We start from the raw sequence: 18,136 nt of genomic DNA on the forward strand, positions 1-18,136 counted from the left end.
GGACATAATTTACTTGGATTTCAAAAAGCTTTAGAAAAGGTCCCTCATAAAAGGATATTAAAGATAATAAATAACAATGAAGTAAGGGGCAAAGGCTTGTCATGGATTAAAAAGTGATTAAATGATAGGAAATAAATAGTTATAACCTCAAAGAAGAGATATATTAATAATGGAGTGTCTCAGGGGTCAGTAATATGATCAAGTTGTTTAATATATTTTTTTAATAATTTGGAGTAAGCGGATTGCAAGGTGGCAGAGTTTGCTGATGACACTGTGCTACTGAACAAGTAACCACTTGCATAACCTTTATGGTTACCTAATTATGGTAGCCTAAAAAGCAACCTGTACTGCTTTGAAAATCGCTGTCAACAGGAATCCCAATAAATCCCAATAAAGAACTTTAGCAATGTACAGGGAGGCAGTGAAGAGTTACAAATATGTCTCTATATCAACTATTGAGGTTTATCTAAAGGCTCACACAGTGAATAGTTACATTTCTGGTAAACTTAACACAGGAACTCCGTCATGAAGGTAATCCTACCAAAAGAAAACATGTATTGAGCTTTTCTCAAATTATGATAGGTCTGAATGGTTATTAGCCATAGCATCATGGGTAATCTCATACCATAGGTTTTCTTGCAAAATACAAATCAATTAAAAGCATTTGCACCAGAACTAAATGTACTGGTGCAGATTTTCACTATTCATAAACTTGTGCTCATCCCCGTTGGTAAGAATCAAGCATGCCAATTCTTAGTCCCCAGGTTTTCTTATCTGCTGAGAACTCTACTGCTCAAAACATCTGAGAGATGACTGGAAAACAAAACTGTAGTGTGATCTTCAAACCCAGCAGTCCTGCTTTCAGCCTCAGAAATAAATAATCTATTCATTACTAGTTGTAGCTTCCTATAGAAAATGAGAATACCATAGAAGCTTTCAGTGCTAATGACTAAATTACCTTCCTGTAACAGAATTATTTTTCTAATTCTAATCCTTCTTCCCAAAATATAAGGAATCAGATCTTTTAGATCTAAACACATCTTATATGTGTGTGTCCCAGGATGAGTTCGTCTCCCACAGGACACCATTTCTGAAAAATAGAAGTCAGGATTCATCACTAGAAAGTGTGAAATGCATTACAGTCACTCCAGACATACTCTATCCAGCTTGTAAAAAAAAAGTTTGCAGCACAAAAGAGGAAAATTTATTTTTCACAGTCTCTCCCTAAAATGGGAAGAAGTAACAAGAATCACCCAGAGAAAAGCCTTTGGCCAAACCACAGCACCAGGACTTCATACAAGTGGTATCCCACTGTGCAAAGCATTCAGCACTTTCCCACATGATATTCTGATCTCTAAACTGGAATGATAAAGATTTGATGGATGGACCACTCATTGGTTAAGGAACTGGATGGAAAGTTACACCCAAAGAGATATGATCAGTGGCTCAGTGCCCAAATGGAGATGTGTGATGAGTGGTGTTCCCCAAGGGTCAGTTGGACCAGTGGTATTTAACATTTTTGTCAGTGACATGGACAGTGGAATCAAGCACACCCTCAGCAAGGTGTGTGGTGAAGTCAACACAGTAGAGGGAGGGGATGCCATCCAGAAGGATCTTGACAAGCTTGAGAAGTGGACTTGTGCAAACTGCATGAAGCTCAACAAGGCCAAGTGCAAGGTTCTGCACCTGGGTCAAGGCAATCCCATACATGAATACAGGCTGGGAGGAGAAAGGACTGCAGACAGCCCTGAGGAGAAGGACTTGGGAGTGGTGGTGCCCAGAAGCCCAACATGAGCTGTCAATGTGCATTTGCAGCCCAGAAAGCCAACCAGGTCCTGGGTTGCATCAAAAGGAGCACAGACAGCTGGCTGAGAGAGGTGATTCTCCCCCTCTAACCCACCTGGAGCACTGTGTCCAGTTCTGGAATCTCCAACATAATGACACAGAGCTCCTTCAGTGTGTCCAGAGGAGAGCCACGAAAATTATCGGAGGGCTGGAGCACCTGCCCTGTGAAGCCAGGCTAAAGAAGTTGGGATTGTTCAGCCTGGAGAAAAGGAGACTCCGAGGTGACCTTACAGAAACCTTCCAATATCTGAAGTGGACCTACAGGAAAGCTGGGGTAGGGATTTTTATATGGTTGTGTAGGGAGAGGAGAAGGGGAAGTGGTTTAAAACTTGAAGAGGGCAGATTAAGGTTAGACACTGACACTAGGAAGAAATTCTTTCATTTGAGGATGGTGAGACACTGGCAGAGGTTGCCCAAAGAAGTTGTGGCTGCCCTCTCCCTAGAAGTGTTCAAGGCCAGGATGGATGGGGCCTTGGGCAACCTGTTCTGCTGGAAAGGGTCCCTGCCCATGCAGGGATGTTGGAACTAGATAACTTTAAGGTTCTTTCCAACCTTTAGCCCTTCTATGATTCTATGATTGATTCTATGATCCCTTCAGAACCCAGCATGCTTCACTCCCAGGCACAGATATGAAGCTTTGTATACAACTTTATTTCTTACCGCTATCCTTGCAGAAAAAAATAGATCAAAGAACCTGTTGCTGTTGAAGCAGTGTTAATCAACCATTTTTTAGAGGCCAATGCAAGCATTTTTACTAACAGTTTTTACTTTATGCAATACAAACTAATGATAAATAATCCTCATCATGTAGGACACTAAATTACACCAAAGTTTTTAAGGTTTTCTTTTATTAATGTTAAAACTGCAAAATTAACTGATTGTTTAGGGAAATATCCTGAGATATTTGGCAGTGGCTTCATTTGTAATCAGACTGCTAACTTTAAGGTCCAGCCATTTAATTCATTATAGAGCTCTATATTATCCCAAACACTGTGGGAGAAATTCAGTCCATACATAGGTTGATCCAACTTACAGCCATTTAGCTGGTAGTTGTAGCTACTCAACAAGGAACCTGGCTTTGGCTCATGTGCTTTACACATGAGATGAAATGTATAGTTTTAAATGCATAAAGTTTAACCAAGGAGTTGTTTTCTGATTTTTTAAATAATAAATTAAGAGATCTTAATGTCAGTCTTTATTTTTATTTTTAATTAGACATTAGGTAGAAATTCTTATTCATTGTCATTGTGTTGAAAATACAGTATATTGCAGTATAATCACAAAAAAATATTATAATTACAAATACCAAGGGAAATTTAGGCTTTAAGGCAAAATGAAAAAAAAATTGACAGTGGAAAATTAAATTAATAAAACATTAAAACTGAAAAAGAAACCTACTGCTTATCATAACTAAATTGTTTGCATAGCTAAAACAAAGAAACAATCTCAGGGTTCATTTTATGAATGCTACACAGCAATCAGAGCAGGTAAAGGAGGGAAACAGTGCAGTTAAGGTTACAGTCTCCTCTCCATTTCTTCTACATATTTGCACACTGAAATTAATTTAATCCTTAACATATTTATTTAAAGCAATGAAATTAGGGATTTATCTACCTTACCTTTATTTTCTAAGAGGCGACACAGTGGCAGGTTACCCATATAGCCATGATATGCCATGTCATGGCATATGCTGGGATCTCTTTTTATGTAGAAGTCAATGAGGGCAAAATTAGGCTAAAGATAAAAGCTGGTGAGAAGCCTTTCCCAGGATAGCTTTCTCAACATCAAATAGCAAGTTTGTAGCAGAACTGGGATTGGAATTGCACTCAAATCACCTAAATCCCAGTTAAGTGCCTTAATCACATGACTTACTGGAGCTCTCTTAAATTAAATTACACATATTCCCATCAGTTCTTCACCTTAAGACCCAGGAATTCTGGTCAAAAGCAATATGAGGTAGCTGCAGATAAGTCATCTCCCTGTCAGATGTATGTTTCTGTCAAACGTACACATGATCTGATCCACACCAGCCCTAAAGGAGGGAAAGAAATTCAAGTGGAATCAACCAGAAAACAAAAATCAAGTTCCTCAAAAGCACCCTGGTTCACCTAGCAGTACTTTTTTTCCTATTAGTGTTTTATCATTCAAATTCCTGATTTATTTAAGCGATTGTTTGCTTTCTTACAAAAATGGAGCACAAAAAAAAATACCAAATTGCTAACATCAATGCAAAATCATCTTTCTTAGAAGAAAAAGGCTCACAAAAAGACAAAACTTCAAGGACATTTTTTGTGAAAGTTTGAGAGCCACCTAGACCAGCTGTGACATCTGTACTAATTGAAAAAGCAAACGAGGCCACAAAGGACTGTTCTTTGACCATTTAATCAATTTTCCACTCAATGCATTGTTCATTCTTAGAGACTTTAATGCTGGAATTGATTTTAACAGCCATTACTGAAATACGTAAGTCAAAGGTCTCTCAACCTTTTTTAAGTTTGACCAATGGGAAAAAAAGATTATGGATATGTGAATAAATCAGGGACTATGATTCAAATGCCTCATTTAAAAATACTGTGTGAATCACAGTCCATACATATACTGGTGGTCACATGGGTTAACTGGAACACTTTGAGAAACAGCAAGATGGTGATCTCTGGTAAACTCTCATCTAGACTCTAAAATTATCTCTTAAACTTTCAGTAATGAAGAGTTCATATGACTTACTCCAATACAGAGTCAGAACTCACTTCAAAACAGTAAGGGGCCAGTAGTTAAATGCTTATATATACAAGTAAAATGCTTATAGATATATTTGGAAATCGTGTGTTTGACTAAAACAATCGAAGGGGACTGGAAAGATGACTTACATTAAGACCACATATTAAGACACCATTAGGCATGGTTAGTAGATATATGCCATGCAAAATAAAGGAAAAGGAAATATGAACATTTACGCTTTACCTTGTAGATCTATGTTTACCAGTAAAGGGGGAAATGTTAGAAAAATTAATGCTTAAATAATTTTTCTCTTATTTTCAATAACAGGAAAACATACCTAACCTACCATCTGCATGGTGCTGGCAGAGCTAGTTTAAAGGTAAAAAAGTTGATAAGGTGCAGTGAAAAAAGAACACATATAGACATATGTAAAATAGACATATGTTTTAAAAAAACATCTGGTCTTATTGTCCTATTTCAGGATTTTAGGAAAATTTTGTCTTCAATGACAAGTACTTGTGATCCATAGAACTCTTCTCTCGGAGAACAGAAGCTTCTGTGGAGTTGAAAGAGTTCATAAGAAAATGGTATTTCATGATACAAATATAAAGTAAGAGGCAGCAATGTCTGTGGGACCCCACATGTTGGCAGTGACTTCTTTAACACCACTGTAACATCAGCAATTCCCTCATGTACTGCCTTCTCCTTCTGAGTTCTGGGGCAATAAGAGTTTGGCCTTAATAAAACAGATTTACAGTGTGACCTTTGCATACATGCATGATATATTGTGATGACAGCCACTCTAATGTGAAATATGATGCTATGATCTTTCAGTTGTTTCCCTTTGGAAGATGAGCTTTACCACGATTAGATTGATAAGCATCAGTGTATCAGAAATTGTGCCAAAACAGCAACTATTGGCATGTTGAAGTGTAGGAAGTTTAAGGATATTGACATAATTCTAGAAAAACAAGCTTAAGGACAAGCTGAGCCACAGAGATCAAATAAGATAATTGACAGGTTGTTTGATGAAGTTCCCGATTAAAACTTTCCCATTTTACTGAGATACACTGACTTACAAAGGACCTTTGACACTCCTCTGTAAAGTATATGAATGCTGTAAGATTTTTCATCATTATGGTGCATCCTTGAAATTTGTTTAGGCTGCCAGGTGTTTGTCATGGAGTCCTAAATGTTGTTAGAGTATAGAGGGGCATCCATCAGACACAATTTTCCATAAGGAAACCTGTATCTCTGATATGTTGCACTATTGACACATACATGACATCCAGTTCAGCAGTCTGCATTTGTCTGGATATTTGCATGCACCATAAGGCAGAACTTTAATTTTGTTTTTCTTTTCAAGTGGGAAGCAAGGAAAGTGAGAAAAGGATGCTGCTTTTTGCCATCCATATTCAGTGACACTGTTGAGTGTTATTCATTCATCTGAATGTTCATGCTTTTTTCAACCTTCTTACTTTCATTTATAAAGGTCAAAGCAAGTTGGGCTCCACTGGTATAGCTGCTGTGCAGAAGTGGGTAAAATAAAGCTTTAAGTAGACAAAACATAATCTGTGGGTGAGACAAGCAGGCAGGTTAAGCTAGGCTGAGAAAGATGAGTCAAGAGATAGAACTGAATGTGCACTTGCACAGTACTGTAAGTTCTTCTCACATACCTTAACACTTACAAAATTTACCTTTCAGCTCCATCCTGATAACAGTCTAAGTTAAAATTTCTGCATTACTTACAAACTTTGGGTGTATGCCAGGTCCTTATGTGGTCTGGATACCGTTAACATCTATACTAATTTTGAATGCTGTAGACAGTATGATACGATAAAACTTCATATTATTTTTTGCACATAATGTAGTTCTATGTATTCTTATGGCATCTCATGTAATGCAACCTATAAATAAAGCACAGTGTTGTTTTCATGCTTGAACTTCTTGGTGACACGTTGAACATCAAACCAAAAAAAGGCAGGGTGTAGGCCAGAGCACAGACACAAGATGATGTGTATTGTTAACACATCAGAGTTTCAGACTGTGGCAAATAACATATCTTTGAGCTGCTGTGTCTGTGCATATCTTTGAGATTAGTATGGACCACGGAGTATTTGAATAGGTTCTTTGTAAGTGATCAGTCTGTTCTGAAAGGTAAAGAACCTTTGCTTTATAGATATTGCATTGTGCCATGAGGGTTTTTTTTTTTTTATTGATACAGGTACAGGTGTAAAGCTGTAATGTTCATCCTATCTCAGATACAGCTTTGTAAAAGAGCTGATTCAGAATGGAGTGGCCAAACAAATGGAAAATATCTCAGAGAATACTGAAAATATTTATATTAGTTAGCTTAAAATGGAGGCCCAAATCATTATTCAGCTAAGCTGCTGAGTGTTGACATGAATATACACCTAAATATGCCAATACTGAGACATCTAAAAAGCCCTTCTGTTTTCCCATATGTAGTGTATATCTTGAGGTCCTGTTTTACGTTTCCAGGGAGAAATTGTTCCTTGTTTAAATTTAAACACTTGGAAGATAATGCAGCAGGCATAGCTCTTAAATTCCCCATCAAAAACTATGTATACTTTTGGAATAAACTTCATCTTAGTTTGAAAGATTTCACCATAAAACCAAGTGTGTTAAATTAAAACAGGGGAGTGTTAATAACCCTTCCTACACAGAACTCCAACACCCACTTCCATGGCTGCTACTTGAAGTGTTAATTCCTTCCAGCGTTCAGTTAATGTTATTAAGTGCAAAATACATTCACACTTTGAGAGGGGGAAAAATACAAACAGCCAAGGAAGCAAGTTAGTATTATTATAGGAACACATTTTTTAGAAGATATCAAGAGGCAACTTGAACTTTCAGGCTGGATTCTTACAATTATGGTGACAGTTCCTGAGCCAGTTGAATCAGTATTTCATTTTCCCAAGTATCTTTGTTGACCTGTGAATTTTTCAACAACTCTGGATAACTAAAGGCACAACAAGTTACGGGGTTTTGAGTTTTCTGGGAGCCAGTATGGCATTAAATAGGGATGCCTAGCTATCTATTTTGGTGTCATTTAAATTCTTTCAAATAGCAGTCATCTAAGGAGAATCAGTTAACTTTGGTATGCATCTGATATATGTTAGACATCATAATGTGTTCTTTATTCATTTTCCTATAAACAGAAGCATTTGCTTGAGAGGAAAGGGATTTAAACAATTTCTCTTCTGCTATCATTACAAATAAGATCTTGTTAAAGACTCTAGGCAAATTAATTAGCTCTGAAAAGCTGCCATCCATCTGAAGAGTGAGGAATAATATGTAAATAAAGATGCAGGTAAATCTGTTGAAAAGAGTAATTCACTCTTGCCAGTTGTTGAAATAACCCATCAGAAAACAACTGTTCTCCTCCACTTGGGGAAGCCTATTGTCTGCTAGACGTGATGAAGAGTAGTGTCAGTATGCTGGCCAGAAGAAAAAAAAACCCAAATATTCTACTGCTTTTTTTCCCTTTGTGAGGCAAAAAACCAAGAATGAGGCAGTACAGTGAATGTATATAAAATAGCCCTTCTAGGCTCTCAAGGGCAGTTCATTAGATTCAGTGGAACTCTCAGCCTAGTTCTGTGTATTCAGGCCTTTCTGGAAGGGACATAGAAAACAAAATGTTCTTCTTGCTTTTAGTTCTTATTTACTTCATAGTTTTTATGCTCTATTTAATTGTATAGCTTTATTTAACACTGAAAGTTTGGCAGGATGTACAAAATTCTGCATCAATACTGTATAATTCAAATTTCGAATTATTATATGTTAATGATCTGTTTCAGTTGGAGGTATCGCATATGCCATTTGTACAAAATCCCAGTTCCTATTCTGCACAACTTTCATGCTGAAGTATCTTGATCCATTACCATGGAGTCACTTCTCATTTGCAAGGTGCTTAGATAAAGAAATAAAACCCTCATGTAAACCAAAGTGATGCAGAGACATGCCAGCTGACAAGAATTTAGTGAAAATGCTAGGCAGCTTTTAAAAATATTTTTGTTCTTCCTTTAATTTCACTTTTAAAAAATCTCTCCCAAAACAAGAAAACAAAAAATATCTGTATGAGAGGAAGTTTAAGAAAGAAAAGTTCCCATTTACTCTAAAAGGGTATATGAAGGAGGGCACTGAGGCAAGGATAATGGGAAGATAAAAAAAAAGAAAAAAAGAGAAAGTGGGCAGGGAGACTTGGGTTAACAAAGTCAGAAGAAATGAAGAGGAAATGACCATAATAAGGCAGAGATATGCAGAGTCTTGAAAGGACAAGTCAGATGCTGTGCAGCAAATCCTAGACTTCCACATTAGAGCAAATAATCAGAATAGCGTTGGTAATGTGCATTTTATCTTAATGTCAGAGATATTTTTTTCTGTCCTTTGAGCTTGTCCCAAGCTTTTTTAATGAGCTTTGCTAATTTTTTATTTCTTTTTTTTAAAAAGGGTATTTGGATAATAAACATGAATATTAAAACAAAAAGTATAACATCTAATCTTTCTATTGTGAAGTAAAAGTATTCATCTGCTCTTTCAAATGCTTGGTTAAAATGCTAAATTATTCCTTGTTCTTTGTAGCTGATCAGTTAACATTACTATTAGTTTTATTCAGACAGCATGTTCTAGTTCTTCTTTGTATATAAGGCACTGGCAACTTGACCTTCCTGTTTATTCCTTGATAAGAGAATTATCATCAAAGATCTGTGGCAGACGAGTCACAATTTTCAAATGTTAATGTTAAAAGACGTAGATTTCTGACTGATGTCAAGCTTTATTTACATGTTTGGAAAAGCAAAAAAAGGATGTTATCACATTTTGAATGAATAAGCTCTAGATAAATTGTGAAATACAGCTTGAAATGTTTCTTATCACATTTTTGAGACAAATAAGATCAGAACAGATGCTCTGGGAAATAAAATCTAGATAAAATATAAGTTGGGAACCCATTCTCTGAGAGCCAAATGCCAATACGTTTTCATTTTTTTCTTAATGTAATGCAATTTGAAGGCAGGATTTAAAAAGCAGTTCCAGTGAAAGGCTCCTCAAAAGCAGTTCTGCTTTGTAAGAGTTCAGATTCTATCTTTACATGCAGCTCTCATGGTACTCACCAGACTAAGGAATTAGTGAAAAATAATTCAGCAAATGAATTCAGCATTTTATGCACCTGCTCTAGACACAAGCAGGCAGTGATTATTTCAAACATACACTGAATTACTGAACAGCTTCCATCTGTAATTTTTCAGTCGTGAACAGCTTCCTTGGAGTTTTCATTGCTTACATCTCTATAGGTGGGATGGGGCAGACAAACCAGGTACCAATGTTTCTGCCTTTTCATTGTTCAGTGTGTGAGGTGGCTAAAACACTACTCCAGGATAGGGAAAGTAGGATTTTCATTGGTCTCCTGTAGATGTGGCTCAGCATTGACCTGTGATGGCAATGCCCTCATGCCAGCACCCAGCCACTGCTTCTGGTGACAGTGGGAGAGGAGCCACCTTCAAGCCCTGAACAGGCAGGAGGAACTACAGCAAAGTTTCATTGACAATGTGGAGTTTACCCTTCCCAGCAGCCTGTCAAAGAAACAGCTATATCAATTTGCACCCTATTAAAACTCACACAGTTTGTGTACATTATCCTCCTTCCAGGTCTAATGGAAGTAATTGGGCAGTGGAATGCTCCATAAATGTAAGAACCTGGTTGGCATGTCTAGGGACCAAAAATTATACTGATTTATTTGTGGTTCAAACTAAAAGCTAAAGAGGTAGATGCTGACTTTTAAAAATTATATTCAGTGCAGAGCTGATAACATGACCCTTATTTACCACACCATATATTCAGCTTTAATTTTTTTGGGTTTTATCCTTTTTCTCTGCAAACTGCATCACTTGCACTGAATATAACAGTGAAATAGTGGGTAGACAGGCAGTGTTATTCACTTTTGCTGGCTGTTCTAAGTGATGAAACTATAATTCACTGGGTGATAGATAACAGAAGGTAATTTTATGGTTACTAAGAATGAGTTTGCATTTGTTGGGATAGTTACTATATAAATTTATAGATCTATTTTGTATGTACCGCATTTTAAATTTTAGTGGCAGCAGAAGGAAGGGTATGAGACTAACGCAGGTAGTACTGTCATGAACTCCTAGTTTGGCAGCCACTTGTAAAGGTATACTGTAATTCAACATGAAATAGCTTCAGAATGTTCTCACAATCTTGTTATAAATCATGGTATTTGGAGGGGAAGGTGTTATTAAGTTTGTTTTTTGATTTTCTCTTGCCCTTCCTCCATCATCTTATCTAGGGAAAGTGTTGAAAGGTAGGAAAGGCAATTCTGTACAGGAGGTCCTTTTAAGTGCTGGATTTAAGTGCTCTTTCAGGATTTAGCACTTTTCTAAGCTTAACTGACAGCTCACTTTGCCCCTTGTTATCTGGGCAGATAGACCCTGGGACCCTACAAAGACAATAAGATTAATTGTGGGGCAGGCAGTAGGATACTACTGCTTCAGATCACAAAATCCAGACAAGCCTCAACACCTGTCAAGCTATTATGACATTTACATTCAATAAATATAATGTCTCCAGAGAACCAGAACTGTTTTTGTTTGAAGATGGAGATTGGTCCCCAGGGAAGCCATTTTGTTGAACATGCCTTTCTGTGGTGAAGCAATACCAGCTTTTGTCAAAGATTTAATTGTTAGAAGAGCCATTAAGATTTCAGTTCAGGTTACAAATCTGAAGGAAGCCTAGACTGACAGAGGGGTGCTTGATTTGATGATCATGGGAGCAGAAGAGGAATGGAGGTGGTAGATGTGCTAAATTTGCATTTAAAAAGCTCACCTAGGAACTTAGCAATTAGACTTTTAAATATAAAAATGTAACTTCAGAGCATCCCAGAAGTATTCAGAAGTACTGAATTATGTAATGGCCGAACCAAGGACATTCCTTGAAAGTTAGGTTGTCTGCAAAGTACTTTAACAGAAAGTGGCAGAATTCTGAGGCAAAGCAACTATGATCTTCAGAAGTTGGAGCAGGAGTTTTAGTTCACTTATAATATTAAAATGGACATAATTAAGAATTTTTAAAATCTAAATTATAATTATATAAATTGTATTTACCTATATGAAGAAATTTTCTTCCACTCTATTTTAAAATAAAAGGCTTCTGCTCAATATAGTGTACCCAGGAACAAGAATAAGTCTGGAAAAAGATCTAAAACTGAGGGAAACATTGGGTGCTGTCCAATAGCAAAGTTATTCCAAATCTTCCTGTACCAAAATAAGTTGGAATGAAGGCTTTGTCTTGTGGAATTTACCTTATGGTGATACAAACCAGGGCTTTCACAGGGGAAAAATGGGATAATTCAAGATAGCTTTACAATGCTATTAATAACAGTGGTCATCAAAATTCTTGATAAACAACTATAGAGCAGATAATGCAGAAAAGACACGCTTTAATGCATCAGAAAGAGGGTAAAGAAGGAGCAGATTACAGCACTGGTTTCAACTAAAAAAAAAAAAAAAAAAAAAGAAAACAACAAAAACAGTTGTTGGGTTGGTTTTTTTTTTCATTCTGAGATCAATGAGAACTTATTGTGCATTTATACCCTGACTGTAACAGTGAAGGAAGCCACGCTATCAAATCATTTGCCCAGACTATGTGAAATGTATAGGGCAGAACCTATCTCTGAGCATTTATGTTCTTTTGTATCCTGTATCTCCCAGGCTTTGTTTTGATAGCTTTACTGCATTGTGTATGAAAGCAGAGGGTAAGTAGCCTATGGATGAAAGTCTGCTTGGGAACTGGTCACAGGAACATGCAGTGATGCAAAAAATGAACAGAAGCAAATTCAGTGCTGATCTCCTGTATCTTCCAAAGGCTGCATTCCCAACAACCCCATCTGAGTCAGAGAAGTATTCCTAAGGCCTGCTGCCTTACTGAAATGGGAAAATCCAAAGGTAATGGGAAGATCCAGAGGCAGCTCCTTCCTCTGAGAAAGATTTCATGCTCTGCTTCACTTCAGCATTTAATCAACCACAAAAGCAGTTTATTGCTGTGTATACTCCAGTGCCAGAAACATTATCACCTAATTAAATTGTTTCATTGTTTTGCTATATCAAGCAGCACGTCTATTTAACTCCCTGTTTTATTTAGCAGTGAGTTTGCTTTAACATCATCAGAATGGGGTATTAAATTGCAGAGGCGGCTGTTTAAACTTGAGTTCAAATCAATAATACAGGTGGCCTTTCACTGCCAAATTCTAACTTAGTGCTTTTCACTTTGCTGCAGTCCTGCATCTAAGCAACACTGACAACCTCTTCTGCATTCACCTGTGATTTATGACTATTCCTGTGGGTGGGACATATATCTCAAGGCCTTTTCACTATTTAAGCTTCCTATAACCAGTGGAATTTCTGTCCTCTGCCGTTCTTTTATTTACCCTGCCGTGTGTAGTTTCATTAAGTCATCAAGATGAAACCTAATTTTTTAGGTTATTTTCAAGTGTCAAAAAAGGCAAATATTTAGATAAACCTATTGCTCACAAGAAAAAAAAAAATTCTAAATACACATTGTGAAGCCCTTCTATATAGAGAATTTATTACAAATACCCCCCCAGATTAGTGTTTGTGCTCACCCTTTATTAGTTGTAAGAGCTTTAAATGGATGATGCTTAAGTGTTGAAATGCCCTCCATGTTATCCCAAATATTCTGAGATGGTTCAAGCCGTAAGGCTCTCATTCTTGCAACTATAAATCTTTCTCTGTGTTGCGTTGCTGCTATTTTGTTATTGAAGTTGCATAATGAAAATTACTCTATAAATAATATTATAAAAAAACTTCCTATCACAGTATAATTACCACCTATTTAAAGAGAAGAGAAACGTACCTTAACTTCTGTCAGTAAACCCAGAACCTGAGGAATTCAGGATCCCTGTGCCCCTGACCGCCAAGAATGAAGAGCAGCCCTGAGCACAGCATCCCTCAGGCTGGTGGATGTACCACACGTCTTACCAATTACCCCTTCCCTGCTACACAGACATCTACAACCACAACAAGTGATGCTTGTTCTCACTAGTAGGGGCAAAATATTTATTTTACATAACAAAGGGCATTTTCAGTAAGCACAAGTAGAGGGGCCCTGTGGGTGCACAAAGACCTGTATTATATCCATATTAAAATTTACTTTTCATATGTTCATATTCACTGATGAAAGTCAACTGAAAAAATTTTTGCTTTCTGCTCATAACCCTTGTGAAAATAATTGCTTCCCATGACCTCATCACTGACTGATCACTGCTCCCCCATTAAAGACAGAAAAATACGCTTTCTTTTAATTTCTTTTAAACACTGTTTAATTTGTTCTCCATTTATCCCATAATGATAATCCACCTACCCTATTTTTTAGAATGTAAGAGCTGCTGCTTGGAGATAGTCCATTTACTTTCCAATGCACAGAAGTTATAAAATAAACCTCACATCTAAATTTACATTCTTTTTCTAGGTGTTTTTTTCACAGAAATAGGAAAAAATTTTTAAAAAATCTCAGTATCTGAATTGGTATAGATGCTGTAGAATTCTCTATAAACGTAAAAGAAAATGTTAAAAGGGGGAATGCAAAGTCAACAGAAAAGAAAGAAGTTTCAATTATAGCTAATAATGTTTCCTTTTTTTTTTGTTATTGTGTATGCCAGACAACTATTACAGGGCAGTTTTAATAGCTGTTGGTCGGTCTAAACTATCTACTGATTTAGATTTGATAATCAAATTATAAATACACATCAATAAAGCAAAAATGGTGTGTTCAAATGGAGATCAATGAAACAGGGGGAAGGTATACAAAAATAATCAAGGAAGAGGAAGGAGCGAAAGGTTCCAGCTCTTTCTGCTTATCAAAGACAGAGTTAGGAGAGGCTCACAGGCTAAAATAAATGACTTCTGAGACAAGAACTGCTTAGCAGTGACTCTTCAGTCTGGTAGTCAAACATTCAATGGATAGTAGTTAAAAACAGGATTTTGACCTATGATTTTTCTACCTCCAGGTAAGAATGTGTGAGTAAACTTCCACTGTAAGGGTAGCTAAAAGCTCAACAGAGGTTTAAATGGATTTTTCTTTAATACACATTATTGAATTTTGGGTCAGGGTCAGCTTAGGAGAAGGGAAAAGAGAGAGGAGAGGAGAGGAGAGGAGAGGAGAGGAGGGGAGAGGAGAGGAGAGGAGAGGAGAGGAGAGGAGAGGAGAGGAGAGGAGAGGAGAGGAGAGGAGAGGAGAGGAGAGGAGAGGAGAGGAGAGGAGAGGAGAGGAGAGGAGAGGAGAGGAGAGGAGAGGAGAGGAGAGGAGAGGAGAGGAGAGGAGAGGAGAGGAGAGGAGAGGAGAGGAGAGGAGAGGAGAGGAGAGGAGAGGAGAGGAGAGGAGAGGAGAGGAGAGGAGAGGAGAGGAGAGGAGAGGAGAGGAGAGGAGAGGAGAGGAGAGGAGAGGAGAGGAGAGGAGAGGAGAGGAATTCCATGGTCTTTATCGACAACAGAAAACATTAATACAATGGTATCACTGGATTTTCAAGATAAGAATAAGCAATAGTTTGATATACTGTGATAAAATAATAAAAATATGCTAAACAATGCAAAATTAATCTTTGTGCTTTTTTAGATGGTTTTGACAGAGAACTTAATCTTTACAGAAAATATAACCTCACCTAAAAATGGGACATAATAACACAGCATTCAGTAAACACAGATGTTTACTGAATGGGTTAAGTCACACCTACTGCAATTGACAAATAAAAGGAAAAAATGTTTAAAAAGCAGAGTGAATGAAAAATGTAGAATCATTGCCTTATGACTGAAAAAGACTCGCAATTCTCTATTTCTTGTACTTCAGAACTTCTATTTGTAAGGAAAGGAAATAACCTTTACTGTATTGTTAGAATAAAAGGAACTAGATGATTCATCTCTGTGAATCTGCTTGTTGAATTTGATGGATCATTCTTAAAAGCGACGTTGCTAATCTTCAGGTTTTCTTTTTTAGGTTATTCACAGATCAGTGGGTTTTCCGGCTAATACAGGTCCTGATGCTCTTCTGTCTTCACACATGGTATTCATCATATCTTGACAAGAAAAGACCTTCAGTCTACAAATAACCTTCACTGAAGTAAGACATGTGAGTGGGTTTCTATATGAAAGATAGATTTTATGGCTGAATAAAAACCAACTGTAGTTAAAAAGTGTCATTGCATGGCCTTATTTGAAGATTTTCCATCAAAAGAACTTTTAGTGTTTGTTGTTAAAACCACTAATAGACAAAAAAAATAAAAGTAGTAAATTATTTTATCATTAACCACAAATTCAACACGAAAGGAAGATCAGTGGAGTATTTTATCATTCTGAAATGTGCAGCCTTTAAAATATTTAAGTATCCACATTAGTTCTTGTCAAACTAGCACAAAGCAGTGCATAATATGACCTATGTGTAAGAGCAGAACAAGATAAGAGGCTTTTGTAAGGGTGAAATATTCACAATATTGTTACTTTTTGCAATAGTTATGAATGCTGTTTTGTAACTATTATTATTATTATTATTAATCCTGAACAAGGTGGCAAAAATAAGATATTTTTCCTTCACTAGGCAATTCAGCATCAGTACTACTGAAAAATAACAAACTCTTATCATTGACAGCAAACTTCAGCACAGCAGAAAGCTGATTGAATATCTTTGTCTCATACAACAGAATCAATTTGTCTTTGCAACAGAAGGGTTGGTCAGATGTTACTATTTACCACACCACCACAACCCTAGTGAAATCAACAGATATCTCTTACCACGGGCTGAACTAACTCTTCATGAAGTGATTTACTGATTTCACAGGGAGGGCATATGAGGAAAGACATTGTCTCTCTTCAAAGAGAACATTAGAAAAAAATACTCCCACTAGAAATAGAACTAATGACATGTAATTTCTAACATCTCTCACATACCAATCCTGTGAGGTGTACTAAAGGATGTTTTGTCAGTTTTTTTCCTTGCTAGGAGATTTTCCCTTATTTCCTGATGGGGAATGCAAATAAGGTCTCCCTTCTTTGAGAGCCACTCATTTCATGGAACACGTAGAAGCTTAATATCTTCATAACACCCATTCCTAACAAGTCAACTGGAAAGTGGTCAGTGGTTTCCAAGAAGGTGTCACTGGGTGGGAGGAAAGGCATTGATCAATAGTGAGACTTGCTGAGGCAAAGGGGTCTGCCCAAAACCCTCTGCTACAAGCAAATAGTGAGGAACTCTGCTGAAAGTAGCACAGCTAAGATGAAATCATACCAGAGCATAACACTTTTATTTTCATGATGAGTTAATAAAATAATAAAAATTAGACTAATAACAGTAAAAATGCCAGGACTTGCAGCTTCAAGAACTAAATACAGTGGTAGTATTTAATTGACTAAGTTGCAGTGCAGCAAGGCAAAATACGACAAAATAAAACATGACAAAACAAGGCTCATATAGTTTGATCATTCTCACAAACAATTTCATATTATCAGCTTTGTTGTAAATAGTTGAAAAGGAGTAGAGGGAGGAAAACAACTCTCTTAAAGCCTTGAAAGCCCTCTAAAAAAAATGTGCTATAGCAAGACAGTTACTAAGAATGAACAGTAAATATCTATCTCTAAATACCTCAGATTACAACTGCAGTTCTAACTAGGATCAAAACAGTATAGATGCAGTTAGAAACATAATGCATCCAGATACTACTATGCAATCCAGCAATGCTTTTGATTTTGTTTTTCTTTTTCTGTTATTTAAAGTACTTGACAAGAAATTTTTACACATTTGCAGTTGTGATGTAGCTATGATATAGTATTCTACTCTGCTTGACAAGAGAAGAAACTCATGGACTTCAAAATATAAGTTCCTTTACAAAATTAAACTTTTTCTTAGGAAACCTTAATGCTAGTTTCCAAGGTAAGTTGTCTTACTGATTATTCTATGAAACATCTAAAGAACTAAATCCTACAGCTTCAGTAAACTCGAGTGGAGCTCATTAGTGAGCATTAGTAGTATCCGTGACATAAATTTTAGGAATATATTTCTTTACTGTATTTTTATAATTAAATTGATTTTACAATGAATCACAACAATAATAAGACGCCAAAATGAGTTTGATAACAGTGTGCTGCAAACTGAGTTCAAAACTATTTTCTGTTAAAAAACTGAAGAAAAACATAATCATTTATTGCACTGGAGCACAGGCCCACCACATGCTATTACAGTAAAAGCTAGGCATTATTTCCATCTGGCTTTGCACACACAGGATGTTGAATAAACTACCAGAAGAGCTCTATTTCATTGTAATTAAAATTTAGTGTTACACTTAAGCAATAAGGCAACTCCAGGAGATGTGATTATCATGAGATAATGACCTTGGGGTGTTACAAGGCAAGGAAGCAACCAAATGCCTCTAATCCTCCAGGGGGTATGATTATTTCAGAATAACCACACCCCCTGAGGTTGTCTGATTAGTATCAGAGACAAAGTCTGTACCGAGAATACAAATATGAATTTG

This window comes from Heliangelus exortis, chromosome 1, assembly GCF_036169615.1.
Source record: "Heliangelus exortis chromosome 1, bHelExo1.hap1, whole genome shotgun sequence".
In the NCBI taxonomy this organism is placed as follows: domain Eukaryota; kingdom Metazoa; phylum Chordata; class Aves; order Apodiformes; family Trochilidae; genus Heliangelus; species Heliangelus exortis.